Below are 20,093 nucleotides of genomic sequence, written 5' to 3'. Positions count from 1 at the left end.
TGGTCTTATGCCCATTTAACCATCACCACAACCACGATACAGGCACGCTTCAGTCTGATTCTGTGCGACCCCATAGACGGAAGCCCACCAGGCTTCCCCGTCCCTGGGATTCTCCAGGCAAGAACACTGGAGTAGGCCGCCATTTCCTTCTCCAATGCGTGAAAGGGAAAAGTGAAAATGAAGTCACTCAGTCATGTCCGACTCTTAGCTACCCCATGGACTGCAGCCCACCAGGCTCCGCCATCCATGGGATTTTCCAGGCAAGAGTACTGGAGTTGGGGTGCCATTGTCTTCTCCAATATTGTAGCTTAGTAAATAATATTTCTAACTATGTGCGTGGAATGCTCATAAAGCTAGCATGTTAATATAATAGCATCACCATTTTACCCCTAAATATAGCCTGATATTCAGAAAAATGTTGAAGTGTCATGATCACATTTTAAGCAAATATATCACAGTAAAACAATTAATATGGCATTTAGAATCGCAAAATATAAAGGCAATGGAAATGAGACAGCATTTGAGAGAAAATGGTGTTTCAGTTAACAATGATTACTATGCTTCTTCTATGATTCAGGACTTTTGTATAGAAGGGTAAAAAAGATAGACTTGTAGCTTATATTGTTATGGGAAACAGACAAGTGTTAGGGAGAAGAGGTGGTTGGATGGCATCACTGAATCAATGGACATGAGTTTGAGCAAACTCTGGGAGATGGTGAAGGACAGGGAAGCCAGGTATGTTGCTGTCCATGGTGTCTTGAGGAATCAAACACGACTTAGCAACTGAACAACAACAAAGGGAGAAGAGAATAGAGTGTAAGGGGATAGGGAATAATGAATTCAGAAAGTTATTTTAGATAGGCTGGGTGATACTTGGTAGCAAACTGGCTAATGATGTGGGAAGGAGCCATGTGAAAACTTTACCAAGGAACATTTAAGAATGAGAAAAGAAAAATTTTAAAGGTAAGTTCAAGGAATAGGAAGAAGGCCAGTATGCCTGGAGTAGAAAGAACAGTAGCGGGAGGGGTAAATGATCAGACAGGAGAGGTCTGTTCATATAGAGCCTTGCAGGACAAGATCCTCTGAATTTTGCTCTAAGAGTGAAAGGATACTATTGAAGGTTTCCAGCAAAACAGTGACATAATTTTGAAGGATCATTGTGGGATTGTCAAGAGAATAAGGTAAGAAGTAAAAAGAAGGGAGAGCAATTAGAGGGCTATAGCTAGATGGAGACTAAGATGGCAGTAGTGAAAAAGGAAATGTTAAAACTGAATTTATATTTTAATGGTAGAGAGAGATCAAGTCTGACTCTTTGCTGCCTGAGCAATTGGGTAGATAATGGCTCCAATTTACTGAGACTGGGAAATTTCAGAAAGAGAATTTTGTTTTATTTTTGTTGTGTGAGAAAAATCAATAATTCCTTCTTGGATAGAGTGCTGAGAATTCCTTTTAGGCATCTAAGTGAGAATGTGAGCCCCCTGCCCCTACAAGAAAAGAAAACGAAGACTAGCTACAAACTACAGAGAAAGTGAAGAAGGAGTGAAACATGCATGCCCTGAGGTCAAAGAAAAATTGTTTTAAGCATGGAAGGTAGTACAGAACACCTAGGGAAAATGATGATGCAGAGAAAATGGTATTTATAAAATCAAAATTCTTGAGGATAAACAACCCTAAAGATTTTCTAATAGTAAATTTTAGCTACACAATTTGATTCCTTCCTTCTTTCCTTCCTCCATTCTATTTTTCCTTCTCTCCCTATGTACTTTCCTTCTTCCTTCCTTCCTAGAAAATGCAGCTATCAAAATGGATCAAGACTTTGTAAGGCATCTGTCAAGTTTCTGTGATGTCCTTCTGTGCACAATGAGACAAATTGGCTGAACCACAAGGACAATTAATTGATTACTATGAATTTAATGGCGACATCCAAAAGGTACTGTTTTAAAAGTGGATTAATAGACATTTTTGTTTAAAAAAATGTGATCATAACAAAATACCCTGTACAGTTTTGAATGCCACTTTCATCAGTAATGTCTATGAATATACTAAGGGCACACTTAGCACACTTATGAATAACACAAAACTTAGGAAGACATACTTTAACTCAGTATAAGAAAGACTTAACTGGCATTTAGAATTATCTAGAGATGGATCAGGCATCATCAGTAATTAACAAGTTAACTATTTATGAGAGTGTGCAAGCACAAATTAGTTATTCACAGACACCAAATGGAATGATAGAAGCTTAAATTATATCTAGACCAACTCCTACATTGTATGATTGAAGACATATACACCCAGAGACACATAGGACCTTGCTTAAGGTCAAGCATACAGCAGCAAAATCAGTATTCAGACTCCTATCTAGACTTACCTGTTAAGAACTCTAATAGTTAAATAACTATTGAGTTATAGAGTTCAGTGAGATTGTTCATATTGTTTGACCTCTTTTATTTATATAAAAAACATATAATGCACCTTTAACGTAAAAGGCACTGTGAAGGCATCTTAAGATGTAAAATTTACAATATATTAAAGTTATCTCATCTTTAGTTTCAATGTTATAAAGTAGTTAACATAGAAGCACAGTATTATGATCAGTTGCCTCACATCCTGTCCAGAAAGAAGTAAAATATAAATAAATTTAGTAAGCAAAACTCAAATATAAACTGTTATTTTTACAACAAACATACATGTATTGTACAATCAGTTTAATATCTTACTTGTGTATATTAGTCATTTGCAAATTACTAATAGAGAAAAGAATAAAATCCAATCAAATAAGTACGGAAATATATTTTAAAAAAAAGTCATATTATATTTTCCTTTATCCTTGACTTTTTCACAGGTACTTGATTTTGAAAACTAAGGCAAAGTTTATACATCTAGTGCACTAGGTTAAGTAATTTAAAAAAAATTATCAGCTTTTTCCTTGATTATCTGAGAAGTGTGCCCAAATAATCCTCACGCACACTAACTACATTGCTTAAAAACTAATTATTTCAGAAGTGAACATCATATTTGCCTCTGTCCTGAAAAAGAATCTCTCCAAACTATTTACTTTTTTTAAAAGGTAACAACAGAACAAAATCAATCAGTTAACATGAAAATACTATATCTGCTATCAAAAGTCTGTCTACACCACTCTGTGTCTATTGTTAAAATCTTAGACTATATTGCTCCCTAACTGAATCAATATAAAGCAAAAGACCTTTGGCTCCTATTCTTTATCTTTCCCAGCTGCTTCAATTACCTTACAAATCTCTGAAAACTTTATTTCTGGCTCATAGTAGATTAAGGCCAACAAAGCTAGCCCTTAAAACCAGATTAAGATGATCCTTTTATTTCACAGTGCCTCCAAATAAACTCAAATAGCTTTTCCTCTCAAAGTCATCAATGGTTTACAATAAAAACATAGGGGAAAAAATGCTTTCTTCATTGTAAAACTTCAAAAAAAAATTCAAATAGTTACTTATCTCTTTTTACAACAATCCTTTCATATCCAAACTCTTAATCCAACCCACTTCTGTGCTAGCTGCCCTCAGATTCCACTGAACTTCATGGACTCTCCATTAATAACAGATAAATACTGTTACCTCAGAATATACAATGAAAATTGCAGAAATATGTATAGATAAAAATGAAGGAATATAATTTTACCCTACTTACTGAATAGCTATCCAAGTACAGAAAATATGAGAAATATACAATATAAAGCTGAATCATATAAAAATACATATAAATCAGTGTGTCACTTTGCCATATTCCATTGATAATAGGACATGAGAAATCTCTGGTGAAATATCTGAAACACTTTGAGAAATTCTGTAGTAATTAAATTTTATTCATTTATTGATAAGAAAAAAATAGAAACTGTTAAATAAGACTAAATTGGCCTTTAGGGCAAAATTATACATAATATGATATGGATTCATAAAAGAGAAAATTAAAAACAAAAAACTTAACCTATTTGAATGGTATGGAACTTTGATATTTTTCCAAGGTTGTACAGATCTCAGTATATATTATAAATTATTTTGTTAAATTACACCAAATACATAATTTGAAGGAGAGTCTACTGGATATCTAAAATCAATAATAAAGTAACCATTAATTTTAGAAAATCAGAAACATAAGGTATCCCTGAATCTCTTCCAAAATCTGACATAATGAAAATATGTCATTTTGAAAATAATGAAAATAATGAATGAAATATAATGAAAATACTAAAATTAAGAGTATAAATACAAACAAAATATGTATACAAAAGATATAATATTAATGCAAATAAAAGAAAAAATAAAGCAGTTATAAAACCTCATGAGAGAAATATCAAAATAATATATTTGCTTGTTATCAACAATAGATAAAAGTTTAGTAAATGTTTAGCAATAGCTGCAAGACCCCTGAAGCTAACAAATCTGGCTTTTTACTTTCCATCATCCTAATTTACAGATAATCTGGATAATCAAATAAAAGTAAACATTTTTCAATGGTGTATATAATAACATCTAAAATTGTCCCTTTAACATAATGGGTGAATAATAAATGTTAAGAAGTAAGGTAAAATATTTCAATGATCAATCTTAAGATATTTGCATTCAAAGTGTCTATGGTAAAATGTTCTGATCATATTTCTAAAAGTGCTAAATACACCTTTCACAACATATTATCAAGAGTAGGACAAGTGGCAGGAAGTCATCTTTTATGAATCCAACTTAGAGGCCTACTTTTGTCCATGAGCATCCCTTATTTCCTCAGTGCCAAATTCCTTCCACCTCTGCTGCCTACCACTCCCAACAGAAATCCAGTTATCTGAAATTTCAGTGTCTCGAAAACAGACTGATAATTTTATCCTTGCAGAACTTGTGTCCTTTCTCATAATCTCCATCCTTTCCCATGTCCTAGTTTCTCCTATTTACTTCTAGTAGCCCAAATTCTAAACTGCCTTTCTGTACTATAAAGTTTATAGAGGAAAAAAAAACAACGTCTTGAAAATTCTTAATTCCTAATTCATTGGTTGTCCTAAGCCAAGTACCGTAGATATTTCTGCTGCTAGATAGCCTTATGGACCACAAGAAGCAACATAGAAAATTAAAACAAAGAACAGATTATGCACCTGGAAATTATAGACAAAACTGCAAAGACACAAAGATATGCTTACAAAAGGGTACAAGAGCACAGGAGCACATGCCATGTCAGGATGTCCCAAGTGGAATAGCCATGATACAAGTTCCTTCACTGGCAGAGTGTTCAAGATACTCAATAGGCAAGTGCATGGCATAAGAAGGTTTTGATGTAATGTGGAATAGGTGTGAAGCATGAAAATTAGGCTTGCAAGAATAAAGAAACTGAGAATCAGGGAAGACAAAAGCCTGAACTTAAGTAAAACTTACCAAAGATGGCTGACACTTGAGCTACTTCACATACAGTGTTGGTCTCAGAACAGAGTGGAGATCTGAGACTGCAGGATCTGCAGAAATAAAAGTAAAAAGAAAAAGAGAGGGAGAGAGAGAGACAAAGTAGGGGAAATGGAAGTTATCTTGCCTGCCACCTGTCTCTTGCAGCTATGCATAGCAATTTCCTGGTAAATTAATCTGGATAATTCATTAATTTTCAAAAGGAACAGAAAGAAAAGAAAAATAATATTTTGGTAATTCAGTGGGTTTCCCAGTGATTTCTCAATATAATCTATACTCACCAGACCTTACATATTCAGACTATATAAAATATAATTTCAAGTTGTGAACTATACTAATCTTCGTATATAGATTAGAATAAATTTTTAAGATTTTAAAAATCAAAACATGAGATTCTATGATTTGTAGGTAATCTATGATAAAATCCATTACTTTTGTAGCCTAAAAATTTACTATTTAATAATATCCATAGATATAGTAAATTAAAATCAAATTTTCTTCTTATGGATAATCCGTACAGATTTAAAGTATCTATACAGATTGTCATTCTTGGTGATTCCTATAACATAAGAAAAACCTAATGAACATGATTAATAGTCTTCTTTTCTACATGCTATGAGTTTTTCATTTTTTGTGTATTTTTAAAATAAATTTATTTATTTTAATTGGAGGTTAATTACTTTACAATATTGTATTGGTTTTGCCATACATCAACATGAATCTGCCATGGGTGTACACGTGTTCCCCATCCTGAACCCCCCTCCCACCTCCCTCCCCATACCATCCCTCTAGGTCATCCCAGTGCACCAGCCCCAAGCATCCTGTATCATGCATTGAACCTGGATTGGCGATTCGTTTCATATATGATATTATACATGTTTCAGTGCCATTCTCTCAAATCATCCCACCCTCTCCCTCTCCCACAGAGTCCAAAAGACTGTTCTATACATCTGTGTCTCTTTTGCTGTCTCGCATAGAGCATTATCGTTATTTTTTGCAAGTAATAAAACACACTGAGAGATTTCATTTCAAGAACATTTATCCATGTAGACCTCAGTGCCACAGAACCGTAAGATACCTAGTTTGGTTTAGATAACATTAATAACTTTAATTTTGTGCTTACTTTCTTTGCAGAAAGATATAACAATATTACATATGATTTTTAATCTATTTTTCATACTTAATTTGATGAATTCAGGATTCTGGATGATTAAGCCCAGTGCCATGGATTGAGTAATTGCATGTTCAGATTAATAATTCTGAACATTAAAAGCTACAATTAAAAAAAAAAGTCAAACAGAGGGTGAACACTCTATATCACATGTAAAATAATGTTCAATGAATTTTAAAACAAAATATTCCTATAAAATTATTCACAGAACAGGAAAGATCTGAAGACCTTGAAGTTTTTAATAGACCCAAGTTCCCATCAAACATCTATGATTTAATGAAACTCTATTTGCAATATCATAAATATTAATGTACTTTGAATTCTAAATCCATTTTTCTCTGTTCCATTAGAAATGTTAAATAACTAGGCAATTAACATCTTCAAGCACATGTCACTTGTACTTTTTCCACTCCCTAGGCAAGACTCATATAAATGTTAAGACTAGGAAAGAATGTTGTTGGTATTATGGTTTGTGATATGTATTTGCTTTTCAATATAGACAGTGTTATCTGCATGAACAAGAACACTACTTTTAATGCTCTTTTGCCAGTGTTATTATCTGTTCACAATGTGAATTTAACAAGTACAATATTTTCATATCTAAAAGAGCTAATTTTATTTGGCAGAAGCTTCATGCATATCAGCATCCTGTACATCAAATTTAGAAGTATTATCACTGCTGGGATCCTGACAAGTAACTAAAAATTTCTGCTCTACCTTTCGAACAATCTTTAAAAGAAGGTTCCATAGAATATCTGAATCAAAGGAGTTAATTGTCATTAATGCAGAGGGAAAGAGGAGAGACACTTCTATGTCCTAAATTCTTACAACTCTTGCCCTTCCTCCTTTTGCACTAACCATGCTGGCTTTCATGTTTTTCCTCACACCTGTCAGTCATTCAAGCTTGAAAGGTTCTGCACAAGATGATGGTTCTCCCAAGAATACCCCTCTCTGCAACCCATATGGATCATCCATCTTTTTTTCTTTAAGGTTTGCTCAAATATTACTTTATCAATGAGATCTCGCCCAAATTCAGCACCATTTCACCACTAGTCTGTCACTCTTCTCTTATTATTTCTTCTTAGTGCTTCTTATCACTTTGCATTATGGTGGTGGTGGTTTAGTTGCTAAGTAGTATCTGACTCTTGCAATCCTGTGGACTGTAGCCTGTCAAGCTCCTCTGTCCATAGGATTCTCCAGGCAAAACTACGGTAGTGGGTTGCCATTTCCTTCTCCAGGGGATCTTCCTGACCCAGGAATAGAACCCAGGTCTCCTACACTGCAGGCAGATGATTTACCAACTGAGTTAAGAGGGAAGCCCACTTTACATTATAGAAAGGCATTTAATTATTTTCTTTCACCCTCTGCTAAAATGTAAGCAGCATGTTAAACAGAAGCTTTGTCTGTTATATCCATGTCTGAGTCTCCAGTGTTTAAAATATACCTGGCACACACAGAGACTTAATATACACTTGTTGAATTAATGAACAGAATTAGAATTAGTACCTGTGGTAGTGATTTCTAAGAATCTATTCCAGGCCAACTTCCAGTTAGGTCCTGTCAATGAGGCTGATCAGGCAGGAGAGGTTCAGAAGTTTCAGCCACATAGCCTCACTGACTCTGGCTCCAGGCAATGCAGAAGCACGGTATAGATAAGACCAACAGTTTCAGCCGCCCACTACAAGTAGCCCACTTGGGCTACAAGATCCCTTTAGATTTAGGAGTGTGACTACTGGCTTGCTGAAAAATGGACAGTCAGTAGTTTCAATAGCAGAATTGGCTACAGCAGCACTCCAGCATGGGGCTCTGGATAATCACTTTATGTTTACCCCTCCAGCCCAAGGGATAATGGTAGTTTCTTGCAGATACTGGTATTTTCATATATTTACTTCACCCTTTTACTCTCTGGTCCTTCTAACACATGTGTAAAGAGCTTGTTTTAATTCCTCTGTTTGAATTAACTAGGGAGGTTTTTGTTTTCCTACTAGACAAAACTGAATAGCATTGCTTTAAAAATATCTTTCAGATTAGTGTACCATTGTAAATCAACTGCGTTTCAATTAAAAATAAACAAAACTTTTAAAATAATTTTCTGATAAATATCTCCTCAATTTAACAGCAAGTGTGCCCATCCTACCCAATGCATCATTCCTACACAATGCAAAGAATTCCAAGAGGTATCCACTACCCTACACCTTTCATGGTCTTTTCTCATTTTTTATTCTCTTTCAACATAAAACTATGCTATGATAAATTAGTAATAAGTTTTATGACACTGGCATAATCATCCCACTTAATAGTAAAACACAGTGTCTTTAATTATTTGTATTTTACTTATAAGGACAGTAGGTACTAAGTACTTTCCAGGACAATTTCCAACTTTTCTTTTTACCAAAAGAAAAAGGGTACTATTTACCCTCTATATTTAAGACATGGTTGGCAGAATCTGACACATAATTGCATATTAGTGAATATAACTGCATATTCAAATATTTTATAATACTAATATTTACTATGACTTGTTGGAAATTGATCAGCAGTCACTTCAAAATTCTTGAAAATTATAATTATACTTGTAGACTTGTAGCCAGAAAATGAAGCCTGTATCCTCATTTTTTTCTTTGGCAAGAAGAATTTTGTAGCACATCCCCTTCTACCTTTTTCACTCTAAGGATTAAGACACCAGTATTATCCACTTGGCAACACAGGAAAGTTATTGTTGTCCCTTCAATGTAAGTCTGGGCTTCCCTTGTGACCAATATGCTAGACAGCACATTAAAAAGCAGAGACATTACTTTGTCAACAAAGGTCCGTCTAGTCAAGGCTATGGTTTTTCCAGTAGTCATGTATGAATGTGAGAGCTGGACTATAAAGAAAGCTGAGCGCCGAAGAATTGATGCTTTTGAACTGTGGTATTGGAGAAGACTCTTGAGAGTCCCTTGGACTGCAAGGAGATCCAACCAGTCCATCCTAAAGGAGATCAGTCCTGAGTGTTCATTGAAAGGACTGATGTTGAAGCTGAAACTCCAATACTTTGGCCACCTGATGCAAAGAGCTGACTCATTTGAAAAGACCCTGATGCTGGGAAAGATTGAAGGTAGGAGGAGAAGGGGATGGCAGAGGATGAGATGGTTGGATGGCATCATCAACTCAATGGTCATGGGTTTGGGTAGACTCTGGCAGTTGGTGATGGACAGGGAGGCCTGGAGTGCTGTAGGGTCGCAAAGAGTCAGACACAACTGAGTGACTGAACTGAACTGAACAGTGATTCAGCTGGTAAAGAATCTGCCTGCAATGTGGGAGACCTGGGTTTGATCTCTGGGTCAGGATGTTCCCTTGGAGAAGGAAACGGCAACCCACTCTCTTGCCTGGAGAATTCCATGGACAGAGGAGCAGGACAGGCTGCAGTCTATGGAATCACAAAGAGTTAGACAGGACTGTGTGAATAGCTTTCACTTTCACTTTCTTTTCAATGTAAGTTTAGTTTATAAATCATGTAGTTTTATTTTTATTCTGTTTTGACAATCAAAATTTTAATAATCCTGCCCCTTTTTAGAAGTCTAAGTATTTTCCTTACTTATTAAAAAGGAAGGAAAATGAATGTGAATATCATCTATAATTCTACTTTTTAAATGAAAAGATATATAGTAAAAAATAAAATAAAAAATCATTTCTCCCAGAGTCCTCTTAAACTAACCCTGCATTCAGTAAGTAGTTGAATTACTACAGTATAATAAGTTTGAGGTCACTCACCAAGTATTTTCTATGACTATATGTAAATTATCCATATATATACATATTTATGTATAGGTATGTGTGTGTATGTGTGTATATATATATATATATATATATATATATATATATATATATATATATATGACCAATGTGTGCTTCCCTGGTGGCTCAGATGGTAAAGAGTCTGCCTGCAATGCAGGAAACCCGGGTTTGATCCCTGGGTCGGGAAGATCCCCTAGAGAAGGAAATGGCAACCCACTCCAGTATTCTTGCCTAGAAAATCCCAAGGATAGAGGAGCCTGGCAGGCTACAGTCCATGGGGTCACAAAGAGTCAGACATGATTGAGCGACTTCACTTTCACTTTATATGGCCAATAATTTTGGCAGATATTATTCTAAGGTTAAAAAAGGTTACGTTATGCATGCAGTTCTGAAATATCTGCTTTTATTTACCTATATATAACTATCTTGACTGTCTATCAATCTACACACACACTCACATCAATTTTTTTTCCCTTTAACAGCCAGTATATGCACTCTTTCCTCATACTAAAGTATTTAGCATACTCAATTATTTAGGCCTGCTGCAAGTTCCATGAATATACTTTGGGTTTACCTAAGGAGCCCACAGCAGAGTACTGCAATATCTCCAGGCTGATGGGAGTCTCATGAATTGAGAAAACTGGATTGTCTTTTTTTTTTTTTTTGCCTTTTTTTTAAAAATTTTATTTTATTTTTAAACTTTACAAATTGTATGTTTTGCCAAATATCAAAATGAATCTGCCACAGGTATACATGTATTCCCCATCCTGAACCCTCCTCCCTCCTCCCTCCCCATACCATCCCTCTGGGTCTTCCCAGTGCACTAGCCCCAAGCATCCAGTATCGTGCATCGAACCTGGACTGGCAACTCGTTTCATACATGATATTATACATGTTTCAATGCCATTCTCCCAAATCTTCCCACCCTCTCCCTCTGCAACAGAGTCCATAAGACTGTTCTATACATCAGTGTCTCTTTTGCTGTCTCGTACACAGGGTTATTGTTACCATCTTTCTAAATTCCATATATATGCGTTAGTATTGGTGTTTTTCTTTCTGGCTTACTTCATTCTGTATAATAGGCTCCAGTTTCATCCGCCTCATTAGAACTGATTCTAATGTATTCTTTTTAATGGCTGAGTAATACTCCATTGTGTATATGTACCACTGCTTTCTTATCCATTCATCTGCTGATGGACATCTAGGTTGCTTCCATATTCTGGCTATTATAAACAGTGCTGCGATGAACATTGGGGTACATGTGTCTCTTTCCCTTCTGGTTTCCTCAGTGTGTATGCCCAGCAGTGGGATTGCTGGATCATAAGGCAGTTCTATTTCCAGGTTTTTAAGGAATCTCCACACTGTTCTCCATAGTGGCTGTACTAGTTTGCATTCCCACCAACAGTGTAAGAGGGTTCCCTTTTCTCCACACCCTCTCCAGCATTTATTGCTTGTAGACTTTTGGATCGCAGCCATTCTGACTGGTGTGAAATGGTACCTCATAGTGGTTTTGATTTACATTTCTCTGATAATGAGTGATGTTGAACATATTTTCATGTGTTTGTTAGCCATCTGTATGTCTTCTTTGGAGAAATGTCTATTTAGTTCTTTGGGCCATTTTTTGATTGGGTCATTTATTTTTCTGGAGTTGAGCTGTAGGAGTTGCTTGTATATTTTTGAGATTAGTTGTTTGTCAGTTGGTTCATTTGCTATTATTTTCTCCCATTCTGAAGGCTGCCTTTTCACCTTGCTAATAGTTTCCTTTGATGTGCAGAAGCTTTGTATTGTCTTACTGAAGGTTTCATTCTCCATGAGTTCTAGCCCCTCCTAACATGCTCCCTCTAGGCACAAAATGTCACAATAGAAATGATACAAGCCTTTTCTACTCCCAGCAAAATGTGTATTTAGAATCAATACTGATCACCATTTCCTATTTAGCTAGGCAGTCAAGTTTATCATTAATCTGTGGCCTGATATATTAATACATTTTTCAGGCAAAGACTCAGAACATGGAAATCCACGGATATTCTAGTTTTTAATTTTATTCACACAACACTGTAGGTTTTGCATAGCAATTACAGGACTCTGTAATATCATTAATCAGTTGTTCTTTCAAATGTTTCCTTATGTCCTCCTGCTCATAACCAGTAATTCTTTGAAATCAGTCTTTGAAGGGCCATGACTGACAGAGATAAATAGGATGCTTAATCACATTGGCACACACCAGAGCCTATTCATGTGGCAAAAATCCTCTTTGTAAAACTTCTAATACCATTAAATTCTACAGATAAAAAAGAACTTCCAAAACCAAACATTTCTTTTCACGTTTGTCATTACAGCCACACAGATTACATCTCTGTACCTCAGAAGCCCCTTCTCTTTCCTTCACTATTTTCTATATTCTTATATACACTGTATTCACTTTCTTCTTTATTTCTCTATCTTGATTTCCTTTGCTTTGTCTTATAACTGAACATTGAAAATATATCCCTGAAACATATCTTTCCACATAGTGTCTATGAGACTCAACAGATGAATTTATATAACTTAATTTGCATTTACTTTGAATTGAGGATCTTAAAAAGAAAATTCTATACTTTCCCTCTAAAACAGTTATCATCAAGATTATTGTTGTTGTTCACTCAGTCATGTATGACTTTTTGCAACTCTGTGGACTGTAGCATGCCAGGTCTCCATGTCTTCATAATCTCACAGGGTTTACTCAAACTCATGTCCATTGAAACAGTAATGCCATCCAGCCATCTCATCCTCTATCACCTCCTTTTCCTCTTGCCCTCAATCTTTCCCAGCATCAAGGTCTTTTCCAATGAGTTGGCTCTTTCCAACAGGTGACCAAAGTACTGGAGCTTCAGCATCAGTCCTTCCAATGAATATTCAGGTTAATATACATTAGGATTGGCTGGTTTGATCTCCCTGGTGTCCAAGTGACTCTCAAGAGTCTTCTCCAGCATCACAGTTTGAAAGCCTCAATTCTTTGGCACTTATCCTTCTTTACAGTCCAACTCTCACATCTATACATGACTACTGGAAAAACCAGAGCTTTGACTGTAGGGTAAGGGAGTTAGAGAAGGTGAGGTTCAGAAAAAGAAGGATACTGGCACTTTACAAAAACAGATTACCTTTAATGAAGCGAGAAGGTGTAGCAGTCAGATAAATGAGCTGCTGTACTAACCCAAGAAAAAAGTAAGTATATATAGGCATATATGTGGAAATCTACTGTCTTAGGGGGCCTGTTCTTCTCCAAGGTTGTTCAGACTAGTTATCGCTTAAACAGAGAAGGCAGTGGCACCCCACTCTAGTACTCTTGCTTGGAAAATCCCATGGATGGAGGAGCCTGGTAGGCTGCAGTCCATGGGGTCGCTAAGAGTCGGACACGACTGAGCGACTTCACTTTCACTTTCCACTTTCATGCATTGGAGAAGGAAATGGCAACCCACTCCAGTGTTCTTGCCTGGAGAATCCCAGGGACGGGGGAGCCTGGTGGGCTGCCATCTGTGGGGTCGCACAGAGTCGGACACGACTGAAGTGACTTAGCATAGCATAGCATCGCTTAAACAACTGGGGCAAGGAATTCTGGAGATCAGCCAGAGTCTGGGACCAGCTGGGAGCTGGGCGTAATCAAACTTAGTGTCCATTTTTTTCTTCAGTGAGAGAGTTCTTTGTTTTGTCTAGAATGATGGGGAGGACCTGGAAGGGAGTTTTAACTCCAGGCTATTTTGAGCCATGTAACTTTCTTTTATTGACTATATGGACCTTTGTTGGCAAAATGATGTCTCCACTTTTTAATATGCTGTCTAGGTTTATCATAGCTTTTTTTCCAAGGAGCAAGCTTCTTCTAATTTCATGGCAGCAGTCACCATCTATAGTTATTTTGGAGCCCAAGAAAATAAAGTCTGTCACTATTTTCATTTTTTCCCCATATATTTGCCATGAAGGGTAAATCATCAGGATTAGTGGAACTTTTTTTTTTTTTTTTGTAAAGAACACTTAAGTCTCCTTTCAGAATATTTTCAATAATATTCTGATGATATTCAATAACATTTAATATCATTTGTAGTAATCAAACACCCAGGATTAAAGGGACGTGTGTATAAGAATAATATTTAATTTGTTACATAAGAGGCTTTAACTTAAACAAATAATACCTTTTATATTTTCTTCTTCATGGGATTATACAAAACAGAACCCCAATTTACAGTCAACTCACTGGATTATTATCCTCCCCCTCCTTAGCTCAGTGACTATGAAATATTAACCATGAGTGAAAGAAGCTATGTCTGATCACTACTTTTATCTGTGCTGAGGCATGTGAGAGACACAATTATTCCAATTACCAAGAAGATCAGTAAATTAATAAATAGCTAGAAGGATTTAATACCCTGCTTATATTTATTATCCCAAAGTAATCATTATAATGCTCATCTCTTCTTCAAAAGGGACCATCTTGGATAATAATTTACTTTGTCATTGAGTCACAGTACTGCTGCTGCTAAGTCGCTTCAGTCGTGTCCGACTCTGTGCGACCCCATACACGGCAGCCCACCAGGCTCCCCCGTCCCTGGGATTCTCCAGGCAAGAACACTGGAGTGGGTTGCCATTTCCTTCTCCAATGCATGAAAGTGAAAAGTGAAAGTGAAGTCGCTCAGTCATTTCCGACTCTTAGTGATCCCATGGACTGTAGCCTTCCAGGCTCCTCCATCCATGGGATTTTCCAGGCAAGTGTACTGGAGTGGGCTGCCATTGCCTTCTCCTGTAGTCACAGTACAGGATAGACCAAACCCTGACAGAGGGAAATACCCATAAAGACCACAAAGAGTTAATAGAAAATAATTACATGTTTCCATCATTTCAGAAACATTTCAAGATCATCTATATAAGGCTGTTGAAGGCTATAGCAAAACTGTGAATTAAGAGTACTTCCTAAACTTGGAGAAAGTATGCAAATTTCCCAAATTCCTTTATTTCCATTATTCTCTGTGTGGAATTTAACAGCACATCTTTAAATTTTACTAAAGACAGGATTCACTAGGACAATAGGACTACTGCTTATAATGAAATATTAAAAGATAGAAGACATGGAGCAATTATTTTACCAGCATATAACTAATGTTTTTTACTAATGCATATGTGGTTAGCTCTCCTTAGCTTTTCAGCTACTTTTTGATGAGTACATGCTTGATGATATACTCAGAACATCAGATGTTGACCTTGAAGAAAGAAACAGACACTGAGAAACAATACTGACTTCATATTGAATCAGCCTGCATATTTTACTGTCATATTGCTCTAATTTAAATAAAGAGTATACCTTTTATAGCACTACAAAAAGTTAATATGCTGACAAGCCCTAGGTTGAATAGTGACCCCACAAATTTCACATTCATCTAGAACCTGTAAAAATGACTTCATCTGAAATAGATGTAATCAAGATAAGATCATAATGACTGGTGTCCATTTCAGAATACCCTGTGAAGACACAGATACACACAGAGAGAACACAGCCATAGAAAAATGGAGGCAAAAATAGTAGTGGTTAGTTGCTCAATCATGTCTGACTCTGTGACCCCATAGCCTGTAGCTCACCAGGCTCCTCTGTCCATGGGATTCTCCAGGAAAGTACACTGGAGTGGATTGCCATTCCCTTCTCCAGAAGATCTTCCCAACCCAGGGATTGAACCTGTGTCTCCTGCATTGCAGTCAGATTCTTTACCATTTGAGCTAATGGAGTGACACAACTACAAGCCAAGGGATGCCAAGGATTAATGGCCAACACCACAAGTTTGGGAGATGCAAAGAAAGACTCTTTCCTAGAAACTTTAGAGGGAGCTTGACATTGACAATGCCTTGATTTCAGACTTCTGGCCTCCAAAACTATGAGAGAATAAGCTGCTATTGTTTTAAGCCACCAACCTGTGAAAATTTATCACAGTAGCCTAGGAAACTAGTACATGATAAGCATAAACAAATATCATCACACAGTATATAGTATTATCTACCATAATTATTGATTAGTTTGTCTTTTTACCTAGTGGGTTACTGAAATTACATTTCTTACAAGTATACATAAAGAAGCACTGGTTCTAAAAATTAAGCAATTTATAAAAGGGAAAAAAATGGGAATAAAAAATCCCTTGCAATTTTTAGTGATTACTCTGACTACCCAAATTAGAGATACAATCATGGAAAGAAGGAGGAGATGCAGAAAGCAGGAAGGTATTGCTGAGGTTAAACTGTGTTCTCTATTGTTTATGCCATGACAAGTTACTTCTATCAGCAATGGTTTTCCCATTCCAGTATTAATCTATGTCCTTCACATGGCTCCCAATAAAACATTGATAATTCAATATTAAATAATTATATAGGCAGAGTTCATTGCTTTAAGAAGAGAAGGAAATGGCAACCCACTCCAGTACTCTTGCTTGGAAAAATCCCATGGACGGAAGAGCCTGGTGGGCTGAAGTCCATGGGGTTGGAAAGAGTCAGACACGACTGAGCGACTTCACTTCACTCACTTCACTCGCTTCATACTTTATCTCTGGAGAAGGAAATGGCAACCCATTCCAGTATTCTTGCCTGGAGAATCCCATGGATGGAGGAGCATGGTGGGCCATGGTCCATGGGGTCGCAGAGAGTTGGACATGACTGAAGTGATTAAGCACGCACGCATTGCTTTAAGATTAAACACAGTTTGGACAATGACGGTAAAACATTATCTAAAAGCAGCCCTCTGTCTCTAGGTTTTGTTCTAGTTAAGGTTAAATTTCAATTATGTATCATTTGTTTTAGTAGATATTTCCTTCTTTAATATTACTTCAAATATTAGTTTCAATAAATGTTTTCTTTAGTAAAATTTACTTCAGAACAGGTAACTGTAACAATATTAATTACTTAAAACTCCAGTAATATAAAATGTTTAGTATCAATAGTTTTCCTTTTCATTCACTTTTATGTTGTGAAGTCTTAAGACTTTAGGATTAAAAAGTTATGAATTGAGGGACAAGACATTTTTGTCTTAAGAGCCTTCTGGCACTAAGTGGCAGGATTGGAAAGTCCACCATTGAAAACAAAAATTAGTTTATTCCTCCACACTATACTTTGATTGGGCAAAGGTAGAAATTACCAAATCAGATAAATTTTGAGGCCAAAAATCACTATGGAGATTTCTATAAGATCGTCCACATTATTAATCAGTACATTCACAGAATATTTATGAATTCTGGAACCCATGTTTAAAAATTCTCACATAAAGGACATATGAGCTACACTTTAATTAAAATTAGTTAGTACCTTCCTCCTCCCAGGTAGCTCAATGGTAAAGAATTGCCTGCCATTGTAGGAGATGCTAGAGATGGGTTCCAAAGATCCCCTCGAGGAGAAAATGGCAACCAACTCCAATATTTTTGCATGGAAAAATGCCATGGACAGAGGCTCCTGGTGGGCTACAGTCCATGGGGTTGCAAAGAATTGGACACAAATGAAATGGCACTGCCCTGAATTATGCTATTCTAATATATGCAGCTACATTAGAATTCCTGATTATATTTGTTAACATCTTCTCAGAGACAAATAGCACATTTCTTTTTATGTAGAAGGAAATGGGCTACAGAAAAACATAATTTGAAGACACTGGGTGCAGACTGCTTTTCTAAATGAAGAATGAGTCTACAAATAGTCTCAGTCCACAGCTGAGACTACAGAAAGATGCTTTTAAGACTGAACAACATCCTCCTTGCTTCCTAGGTGTAAATCTAAAGAACCAGAGCAAATGGTAGCTTGCCCTCTTTTTTTATCCACTGTGGTCTGTTGCTAGAACCTACTAAGATTTGGTTTAAAGTAAATTAGATAATGAGGAAATAGCTGCACTGAGAAGAAATTTTGTCTGTTAATATACACAGCAAAATCACTACTCAGCATCAAGAGCCTCAGTAAACAGAGAGGGCCAGAGAGTGTGTATATGTTTGTGTGTAGGGGAGGTGTGGTACTGATCTGAAGCTCAGCATAAAACACATAAAATAAGTTCTACTGATTGCAATTGGTGCTGATACAAAAACTTTTTTATCAATGTATTGGGATGGGAATGATAATAAAACACATTTCTAAAAATCATACTACCTTTTTATAACAAAAAAACTGTAACAATTGGTTTTATATTATTTTTTACTAAAATCATATACCATGAATTATATTGGGAGAAATAACTATTTTAATTCTGTGGTAGTATTTTAATGACTAATAGGATAGAAGACAGACATATTGTTCATACTTTTTTAAAAAAACTGATAATCTTAAATGCCTTTTTGCAAAAGGCTGGTTGTAACATTTTGAATAGATGATTTGCAGTTAAAAATCATCAAAGTTAATAAATAAATGAAAAATTTACAAAAACCAACACATATATAAAAGGTCTTCTATCATAGGCTTTTAATGAATACTTCCTGGATGTTTGGATAGATAAGATTTTAAAAATTGATGACACTACTCAATAAATACCGACAATCCTTTCCTCTCTCAATCACAATTTTTGCCATTTGAACTAAGGCAGTCTTTCTTATTTTTTATGTCATTTATAAATAACATCTCTTAGTATCTAATAAAATTCTGCATATTCTTCTTTCTAATCTCAGAAAACATACAATGGTCTTTTAAGGTATATTTCTAAATATATTTAACCTATATTAATTTTATATATTAATCCCTGGATTCCAGGGGTATCCTGAAATAATTTTCTACTAATATTTGATGTTTGGGAAAATTTCAACACTAAACCACTCTAAATCCTTTTAAAATTATACAACAGTACAAATTAATAAAATATGTACTAGAACATAAAATAAACATTTAGTAAATATCAATTTTAACATTAAAAGGAATATCTACCTACTTTAGAGAACATTAAAAATACAAAATATGAATAAAAAAAAATTACCATATTCTCATGACCTTTAGCCAAACAGTCTTAATAAGTGGTTTTATTTTCTTTCATGTTATTACAGCATACACATTTTATAAATAAAGATTAGAAATGTTTTGCTCTTTACTTCACTTAATATTATATAGGACAATATTCTAATGCTATTTAAGTTAATACCACACATAAAATTTTAATGACTGTACAATATGCAACTCTATCATCCTAGCATACAATCTTATCCTCAATTTCACCTCAGGATTCAAGGTGTCTGCTGAAACTCTAAGACATTCTATTTAATTCTAGACAGCAAAAAGCTGACTTCTAGTTGACAGAGCTCATTTCTAAGTAACTTTCCTGGGAATTCCACAAAACACCTCCATTTACATCTTATTGGCTAGAACAGTATTTTGGTTACAACTAATGATCTCCCCCCGGTGGCTCAGCTGTAAAGAGTCTGCCTACCAATGCAGAAGACTTGGGTAAGAAGATTCCCTGGAGAAGGAAATGGCAACCTGCTTCAGTATTCTTGCCTGGGAAATCCCATGGATTGAAGAGCCTAGAGTGCTACAGTCCATGGGGTCACAAGAGTAGAACATGACTTAAGAACTAAACAACAATCGCAAAATATACTAGAAACTGAGGGGTTTTTTAGTTGGATATAGTACTTTCTCAAAATTAAGGTTCTGTTAATGAGAACTTAAAAAAAAAAAAAAGGAGAAAGAATATTGTCTCATGACTGGCAATTTAGTTTACTCACCTAAAGTCCATTTCCTCTTCTTCCCAGAATTACTTATAT

At 35.7% G+C, this 20,093-nt stretch overlaps 1 protein-coding gene across 15 annotated transcripts in view; it reads right to left on the bottom strand.

Annotated features, from left to right (window-relative positions):
* Positions 1-20,093, bottom strand: part of EPHA6 (EPH receptor A6) — a 1,033,311-nt gene that overhangs the window by 902,966 nt on the left and 110,252 nt on the right. The window contains exon 2 of one of the 15 annotated variants that reach the window (XM_059887710.1): positions 5,394-5,470. The exons of the other annotated variants lie outside the window; for them this stretch is intronic. The gene's annotated coding sequence lies outside the window, so the exon portion shown is untranslated. The remainder of the gene's footprint in view (positions 1-5,393; positions 5,471-20,093) is intronic. 15 annotated transcript variants of the gene reach the window in all.

This window comes from Bos taurus, chromosome 1, assembly GCF_002263795.3.
Source record: "Bos taurus isolate L1 Dominette 01449 registration number 42190680 breed Hereford chromosome 1, ARS-UCD2.0, whole genome shotgun sequence".
In the NCBI taxonomy this organism is placed as follows: Eukaryota; Metazoa; Chordata; class Mammalia; order Artiodactyla; family Bovidae; genus Bos; species Bos taurus.
This window is presented reverse-complemented; position numbering and strand designations above follow the sequence as displayed.